Consider the following 9223-nt stretch of genomic DNA (forward strand, 5'->3'; position numbering starts at 1 on the left):
CCTTTTTTTTTTTTTTCCTGCCAGCTCTGCTTAGAGAGGGAGGCCAGCAGAAACGCAATCCAAACCTCAGGCTTATAAATAAGGAAATCACAAGAGAAAATAAAAGAATGGATGAAATCATTCCATGAAATCCTACCAGCCTTCTCTCTGTGTAGAAACTCCCAGCACCCTTCCTGGTTTTCTACTTCTCTTCATCACCATGAATTAAAAACCAAAACACAGAACAGCCCCTGACAGGGAGGCTGAAGGATCCTGCAAAATAGCTTTTAAAAGCATCCCTTCAAACTCTGAACAGCTGCTCTCATAAACCATGTTTCTGTCCCTTACTATTCACCAAAACCTGCACGCACAGCTTTTGTTCATGCCAGTCTATAGGAAACAACTCTTTACTGGTAAACCCAAAAGCTTCCGTGTGTGAATACTGGTGTTTAACTTCCCTGTCTGTTGATTTATCCACAACGTGTAGGGCAGAGCTGTCAAAAGCAGTGAGCAATGATGGTTACACATCTCCAGACACCTCAAGAGCTTGGCTTTGAGAGGGCAGCTAACGCACCACTTTCTCAAGGCTCTTCAAGCTGGTTACACGAACAAGCCACTAATTACTACCATAAATCTTGTTCTCATTCATCAAGTGGTGGCAGAAACTTGTGTTTTGGTGACCAAAGAGACCATAAACACAGGGACTAAATCTGCAAACAAACCCACAGGCTTAAAACAATTCAACATAACCACCGAGCAAATTGTGAAAAAAAAATCAAAACCTAACTGCAGAAGCAAAAAACAGTTTGCAAATAAAACTCAATATAAAAAGAAAAAAGACTTCATTTGTGGCAGTTTATTTGGAGTATGATATGCAATGAGCATCAGTGAAGAGACAAAGATGAAACATAACTGTCAGGCTAGACAGACAGTGTTCGGGAGTGTCTGTGAGACCTGACACAGCCCAGTCCCAAGATCCTGTTTTTCCCTACCTTGAATTTGCAGCAAAACACACATTACTCAGCCCCAGTGAGCCAGAAGGATCCACATATTCTCCCCCCTTAGGAGCAGCACAACCCATGGCAGCAGATCTAGGAGGACACAAGAGAGGAAATTGGCTGCAGAGCCACTTTCTTTGGTCACAGTTTAAAGGTCCCCAATAAGAATTTAATTCAACAATCCAGTTACTGCATGGTAAATCCCCTGAGTACTAGATATGTGTCTTGATAGCTGCTAAACCTCAGTAAACAAGTCTTTAATCATCCATTGGTAATTAATTAGCAAACAAGAACTAATTGCAACTAGATAGCTTCTTAGATTCAAGACAGTTGTTTCACGTTAATTAAATGTAGAGGTCCATGAGTTACACAAATACATTCTAACCAATGTTCATGCAGGTTTCTAAAATGGCATCTTTCCTAATGGCAGAGTGAAAATTGTTCAAAGGAAGCTAATTTCAGGGTGGTGCAAATACTGGAGCCTGTGACAGGTGCTCACAAGCATTGATAAGCAAAGCAAAAAGCACCCAGCTAAAAGCAGAAATGCCACCAATGTGACCACCACCAGGGATAAGCAAGCCTAGGTAGTCAGAATCAAGAACCTAGCACTCAATGAAAGGTTGAAACAGCTGTAAATGATAAATACACAAGCAATTTGTACTTTACTACCCTTGCAGTCTGTTCCGTGAAAAATTACTCCTTGAAAAACTGATTTGAGTGAGACTTCTGCCATCAGTTTCAAAAAGAACTGAAGCTTTTGCTCCACGAATGCCATTTTTAAAGCTAACTCTGTAACTCCTCAAAAACCAAGCAAAACTCCAAACTAAACTTAAGAGATATTAGAATAAGAGAAAACAAAGCCCTATTTTGGCACTGTCACGCTAAAGATTTGGTGAAATCACATGAAAATTTGTCTTTTGTTCTTCCAGGTTTGCCTGAATTAAGAAGGTGTTTTAGGCCCTTCCCCTGCCAGCTGTGTCAGTCACTTAACAGGCAACTTTTGTCAGCAGTTAAACACAATGCTCTAAGCAGCAATTTACAGTAATGTTTTATAAACAAGTGGTAAGATGCTGGGGACATGCAAGTGCATCCTGAGAGGCAGAGATCATTTTGAGCCCAGGCAGCTTACAGACAAAGCAAACAGCTTGGACACTTGCTAAGAGGATGCATTTCTGTAAGTACAGGACCGGATCCCATCCACCTTCCAAACTATATGATGGATTTGATCCTGATTAATACCTTGCTTTCCATTTGATTTCCTTCTTTCCCTATGATGGCAGTTATGAACATGGTTTCTTAGATGATTGTTTGGGAGATGGGAACAGCAGCTACTGTTTCTGCCACTAAGGCTCAGCTCTTCTCTCAATTCCCTGTACTGTGTTCACCAGGCTCAACACACATCCATGCATACCCACAGCTGAATTCTCTTTGCCTAGAGCTTTATCTCCTCCTTCACCTCCACTCTACACCCCCCTACTGAATCCACCTGAATTTCTCTCATGCCTTCCCCATAAGCTACAGTGGCAAACTCACCTCTTCACCAGAAATGTAATGTGAACTTTGCACATTAAATCTGTACTGTACATTGCAGTACAGAGCTGTACTGCAGTACTAGAGGAGATTTCCCTTCCACTTTCTTCCCCAGAATATCACTGCAGCATGACAAGGCTTCATCTGCCTTCCTCACCTCCCTGTCATATCTGCCTGTACAGCTCACATGGCTGGGGCTCCAGCACAGGAGTGGGCTGCCCATCCACAGCACAGGCAGGGAGATGAAAAAAAAAAAAAAAAAAAAGGTACAAAAGAGAAGGAGGAGACTGGGTAAATAAAATTCAACAACTGTGATTTACATACACCACTGAAAGAGAGCAATCAAATGGTCTGTGATCTAAGTCACAGATGCTGCAGCTCGTTGCTGCAAGGAGAGTGCATTCCTTTGGCATGGCCTTCCCAGACACCGTACTACGCACGGTTGCAAGATAATTTCATCCAAATGTGCAAACATGCAAAACAGATCATACAACAGGCTGAGCTGAAATGCATTAAATGACTATGACATCCTAACCACCCCCTGTGCAGCTCAACCACCAGAACTTTGCTCTACGAACTCCTCTAAAGGGCTGGCACACAACTCCTTTTCCATGACAGAGGAGCTGGAGGCAAAATCAAAGCTATTTTGCAACCTCTTATCTGCTCACATTTACCTACCTGACAATAGCTGGACTTGAACGGAATTGGAGGGAGAGAAGGTGAGATTTGTCACCTCAGCTGGTGGGAAGCAGCAGATTTCACCTCACAGCTGCCTCTTACAGAAGTAACACCCCTTTAAGGTCCCCACGTCCCCCCAAAAAAACACTTGCAGGGTGCGTGCATTTACAAACACATCATTTATATATGCACATCCAACACTCGCATGCAGATAACATGCGAGGGGAGAGATTTAAAAGAAAAATGTATTTCTCCATATACTCTATGTTCCCCTGGTCTTTCCATTTCATTCTGCTTTATCTATCAAAAATATATTAACCCAAAAGCCTGTTTCCATCAAAGTCTCGATTCCATGAACATTTAAAGATAAGCCTTATCTTATTACTGGCGCATTAACAACACAAGTCTAAAGGGCTCCTGTCAATCATCTTCTCTGCTTCTTTTTCCCCTTTTCTCAAAGCAGTTTTGCAGGGAGCATGACTGGGACCTTGCAGGGGTTCTGGCATACACAACCACCACCAAGGACAAGGATGCCACCCCTGCCTTGGTGAAAGATACCATGGAACGGTCTGAGGGTTTGGCCAGGGCCAAGCATTCACCCACAGAAAAGAGAAGAGAGCAGCATCAAGCAGCACCCACTCAGAGGGGCAAGCAGCCCATACACATTTCCAGACACATACCTCCTCCTGCTACAGCACAGAGCCTGCAGGCAGATGATCTCAAAACAAATTTCAAGAAGTTTGCACAGGGTAAATGAACCACTTGAAAAACCCAAGGTCACAGAAGTCAACTGCATTTCGATTTCCTTTGCATCTTATGCTTTATTACAACTTTTCCCTTGGCATTCTTTGGTACTTCCTCCTCATTTAGTCCTCTCCACATCATGTGTGTAAACTGTAAGTGGTTCTTATTAAGATGTTTGCATCAACTGAGGCAGCATCCAAGTGTCTTGGCAGAGATACTTGTTTGAGGTTTTAAAATTAAAGGGTTCTAGATTACTTATGGAAAGCAGTGATTTGTTTTTGGTTTTGGTTGGGTTTTTTTTACAGTGATCTTCTGGGGCAGAGCAAACTCTGACCTGAATTCCATGGCTCTAGGGCAACTAAAATATCCACCTTAATTTTGCAGAGATGTGTTTTCCTTTCCTTGCATTTTTTTTTCCTTGCTTTCTAATTAGAAGTTTTAATGCTGCAATGAGTGTCACTAAGAGCCCCAGCCAAAAATAACACAGCCTGGTCCAAAGGCCCTTTGGAAAGCTTTTATTTTTAAAAGCCAGAACAAGACAGATGATCCAAGAGTGATAAATCCAAGGTTTCTGAAAAGAGCTGAGGATAGTGGGGGGGCAAAGAGACAGCAAGGCATGAACAGCACACACACAACGCAGCTCATGGTAAAAATAAACTTCTCATGGACAAACAGTCAACTGCACATGCAGGGCCCTGCCAGATATCCTACTACCAAGCCTTTCTACATGCTAACATGGCTGTCACTGAGGATTTTAAGGCTCCAAGCCTGATCCTTTCTAACATCAGCACTCCCTGAACTGGGCTCTTTTCCAGATGTAGGAGAATACACAAATCTGAAGGTCTTTGCCACAGGGTCTGTTCCCTGAGCAGCATGGGTGAGTGCATATCCCCTTCTCATGAAATGGAATTCTCTTCTCTGGAAACACAGCTCTGGGACACTCCTATGCCCCTCCACCAACATAAGCTGAGCACAGTGAAATTGCCACCTATGGTCAGTAACTTCCCAGCCATGAATGTTGGGTCAGTTTTATCTTCATAGGCCCAGCAAAGAGAACCCACAGTTTATCACAGCCAGAGATGCTCAGGACTGGCAGGCACCGAGCACAAGTGGAACCCGAAAACAAACCTCATTTACTCCAAATTACGCCACTAATAGAAGAATTTTATCCAGAATTTTATCCAGAAGTTTTCACTGTACCTTCTGGATACATCTTTTTTTAACAACTCATCTGTTAATCTTCCCTCAGTTTCTGAAAACATCTGGTTTTCAAGTCAAAAAAGAATCTTACTGCAGGAGTGATGGAGAAGCTGACAATGAAAAAAATATACAAGTATGGTGCTGAAGCATATTTTTGACCTTCAACATTGATGGCCAATGCATCATTCCTATACATGCCCCTATTATTTAGACCCATGAATGTGTAGTTGGACATTCATCACAGGGAAAGCACTTCCAAAGTCCCCTAAAAAGAAATGTGATGTGTTGTCAAGGTCTGGCAGAGTAAGAGATCAACTCCAAAGTGGAAGAGCTCCCAGGGGACAAAACTTTTCTTTTAAGCTACAGGAATTTCAGCAGGAAAACACCTGATCTCAACCAGGGCTGCACACAATCTAACACAGATTCATAGAATCACTCAGATGAGAAAAGATACTGGGAGACCATCTAGCACCAACCTCCACTGAAAGCAAAGTTAGTTCAGACCAGCTTGTTCAGGACTTTGTCCTGTCAGGTCTCAGAAAATTTGCAAGAGAGATTCCACAATTTGAAATGATAGCCTGATCTTCCCTACATGGCTTTCTAGACTGAAACACTGCAATTTCCCTCAAGTGTACTGAGCAGGAGGGACAAGGCTAAATTAACATATGTAAAATAGTTTAAGAGGTCATTGCTGGAAAGATGAAAGCATCTCTATTTCCCTGAAATACTGTTTGTCATATCACAAACTTACATTCAGGTAAACTTGTCTACAGCAGGAGCCAATCCTCAGCCAGCAGTTCAAAGCAGAATTAAAACCAGGTTATTCCATATGGATGGTGGGAAACTGGAGCTATGAGCTGTAGGTCTTAAAAAAATACAGCACGGGGACATAAGATTTTAACCAGGAAAATACATCAGATGTTTATGCATGTTAGGTGTTTATTTTTCAATCAAGCACATGTGCCCAGATCACGACAGGATGTTTGAACTGTGCACATCAGGTCCTTTACCCACTGTTTATACGAATGTCATTCACTATCAGGCTTTTGCGGAAGATAAACAGATTGGAGAGAGATGGGGACCTATCTGAGTTTTGCATTGCTTCCGCCTCTGACTCTGCTCTTGGTGCTATAAGAAACAAAACCTATTGACCAGAAGAATGCCAGATAAAACAGGGAAGGGAGAAAAAGAATTGGTCACAAACCAGGAGGGAGAGATGAGCATAAAACCAAGGCATCCCCCAAAATATTTAGAGACAGACACAAAGTAGCTTAAACTAAACCCAAAAAGACACACGATCCACTTACCTGGCAGACAATATTCATCATGCATGGCAGAGACTTGCTAAGGGGACTGCAGGATTGCCAAACTCCTGCTGCAGGTCAGACCATTGGGCTTCTTCCCCTGCTCTCACTACCTCTGCAGTCTGAGTCGTCACAGAGCCAAGCAGTAAGCTTGGACCTACAGCATGGTGCAGGGAGAGGGGCTTAAAAGCTGAAGTTCATCAGAAATCAACAAAAAGTGCCTGTGTAGTTTTGCTGCCTCCCATTCCCACCACTCTTTTCATTACAAACCCTCACTTAGATTCTTTGATATGATTTGAGAAACAGCTACAAAAAAGGTAAGACATTAAGCACCCACTGATATCTCAAACTAGCAGAGAGCCCAGGGAGGACTCTGAAATCTTCGAGACTTCTGCATTAGGTGATATATACCAGTAGAGCACATCCACAAATCCCTTCCAGCAACATCTTGTACTCCTTCATTCAACATGCAACTGCTTCAGATTATTCTTTTATACAGTGCAACACCATAGTCAAATTAACATAAAACAGGGTCACAAACTCTAAGCCAAATGCACTTTTTTTGTGGAGCCATCCTTGCTCTGTTTTCTGCTGTGGGCTATCCTTAGATTTCACCCACTGCTATAACTGAATGACAATATCCAAACACATTTAGTGGTCTGTGCTCACGTGCTATCTTGGCCAGACATTTTCCCCACCCTTTTTCCTCCTCTGCAGGGATGCCAGAGTTTGCTGTGTATGTGAGGAGAGACTACACAAGCACAGAAGCATATCCTACAGATGAGAGGACAAGCCAGTAATTCTAGGAACACAGTGCAACAGGTAACTGTGTTGGACATCACCAAGGACATTCATGAAGCTACACAGTGTCCATGAAGCCCAGTGTACTTCCTGTGCGGCACGCTGTCCTCTTGGCTAAAATGTTGTCTCTTTAAAAGTAAAAAACATAATTCTAGGTATTTTCACATGAATCACCCCTAGCCCCATGCATTTGAGGTGCAATGTAATACATGACATGCAACAGACAAAGGGGGCAAAGTCACAAATACCCCAAATTTCTGCTTTGTGAGAAGAGAGCATCAAGGCATTGTTTGAGCAGTCACATTTGCTGCAAGATGTTACAGGACAGCACAAGTTTAAGCCTCCTTGGGGTGAGTGAGAGGGGAGAAAACTATTGTTTAAGGCATTAACTCATGGTCTTACTCAAAAGGGTAGACACTACAAGAGATTATTGTCCCTACTGTCTTTGAGAGTCATAACTTAGGCAATTCCTGAGGTTTTGGAATAAAGATTTGCAGATGCACACCCTTCTGGTCACTATCTGGGGCCCACACCAGCACCATGCATTATTCCCCATTCCCAGCAGCACCCCCAGATGAGCCCCAATCCTCACTTAATGTGCTGCACTCAAGTGTATTTCCCACATGGCCTCTGAAAGGCAACCTTGTCCTTACTCCTCCTTGGTACAACAGCTGCAGGGTAAGAGTACCGAGTCCTAGTTTCAAGCTTTTTGTTTCAGAGTCTCATCATTTCCCATCACAAGCTGGGTGGGGAGAGATAAAGGCCGTCAGTCTGTCTGCAGAACAGGCTGGCTCTGTTTGCCCCGTGCCCCAGTGAACAGAGGTTGTCGACTTTTAATGGAGCACTCAGGTTTCCACCGATGCCAGCTGCAGATAGAAGGGCCCAGCCACAAACAAATTCAGGTCCCTGGGGGCTGCTCAGATTCTCCTCTTATTTGTTAGTTTACCTGTAAAATACAGTTGGATTAATTCCTGCTTGCGTGGTTGCAAAGATATGTTTCCCTCCTCTTTTGAGCTAGGAGGGGAAAAAATGAGAAAGTGCAGCAAGGCTAATGGAGTAAAAGAGCATTTCCCATGGCTTAGGTAATCACAAACATTTTCTGCTGGGGATTGTTCTCCTAACATCCTGCACAGAGGTGAAGATGTGCAGTGCTTTATAATAACTAAGACCCATTTGTTACACACAAAGGTGCAGGAGGTGTCCTAATATCTACATGTTCAGATAGGCTTAAATCCAATAGCTCTTGACAACATCATCAACAATTTATTATATGCTTATTACAAGGCCAAGAAAGCAGAAGGAATTATCAGCAAATGCCTTACTTGATTTCTAAGTATTAACAAAACATTTTAATCACACCTGAAAGCACTCTGTTACAAAAATGGAGTAGATTACTTACCAGCAATTCAATTCCCCACTTATTTCATACACGAAACTGAGCCTGAATGTCTCCTCCAACTCTTTAGGATTCATCTTTTTTATCAAACTGTTTTTCAATTCAGATGTAAAATTTATTGCTTTTTAGCCCCAAGACATACCTGCTGTGATGTAGAAATGAGTCATGAGAAAGAAAGGCTGCCACACAGAAACCAGATCCAGTCTAGGTTCTGATGGTTGGCACCTGAGTGCTTGCTGACAGCTCTGATTTAGGGCTGTAGCTTCAGTGAGGAAGTTCAGGCTGTGAAGACTGAATCTTGTAGGACAAGATGAAAATCCACCTACAGAACCAGGAAAACGTGCATATTGCCTGCATACAACATATTTTGCACCAAAGCAGTCCACATTCCTAAGCATCCTCTCATAAATTAAAAACAAAAATTGACTTTTGTCTGAAAAATGGATTCTAGTAAAAAACAAAACCAAACACATGCCTTGGGGACCGCAGGCTCCACACAAGCCCAGTTTTGCAGCTGGAGCCAAATGAAAGTAGAGCAAAAAACTCTGAAAAAACTACCTAAAACATAGGTGTACACAGCTCAATTTAGAAAA

General features: G+C 42.6%; 1 protein-coding gene across 1 annotated transcript in view; it reads right to left on the reverse strand.

The window, feature by feature from the left end:
* The window catches only part of LOC139801561 (uncharacterized), a 58066-nt gene extending 52061 nt beyond the window's left edge, over positions 1 to 6005 (reverse strand). The window contains exon 1 of the mRNA XM_071755969.1: positions 5881 to 6005. The gene's annotated coding sequence lies outside the window, so the exon portion shown is untranslated. The remainder of the gene's footprint in view (positions 1 to 5880) is intronic.
* Between the last annotated feature and the right edge of the window lie 3218 nt (positions 6006 to 9223).

The sequence above is a fragment of the Heliangelus exortis genome, chromosome 12 (genome assembly GCF_036169615.1).
Source record: "Heliangelus exortis chromosome 12, bHelExo1.hap1, whole genome shotgun sequence".
NCBI lineage: Eukaryota > Metazoa > Chordata > Aves > Apodiformes > Trochilidae > Heliangelus > Heliangelus exortis.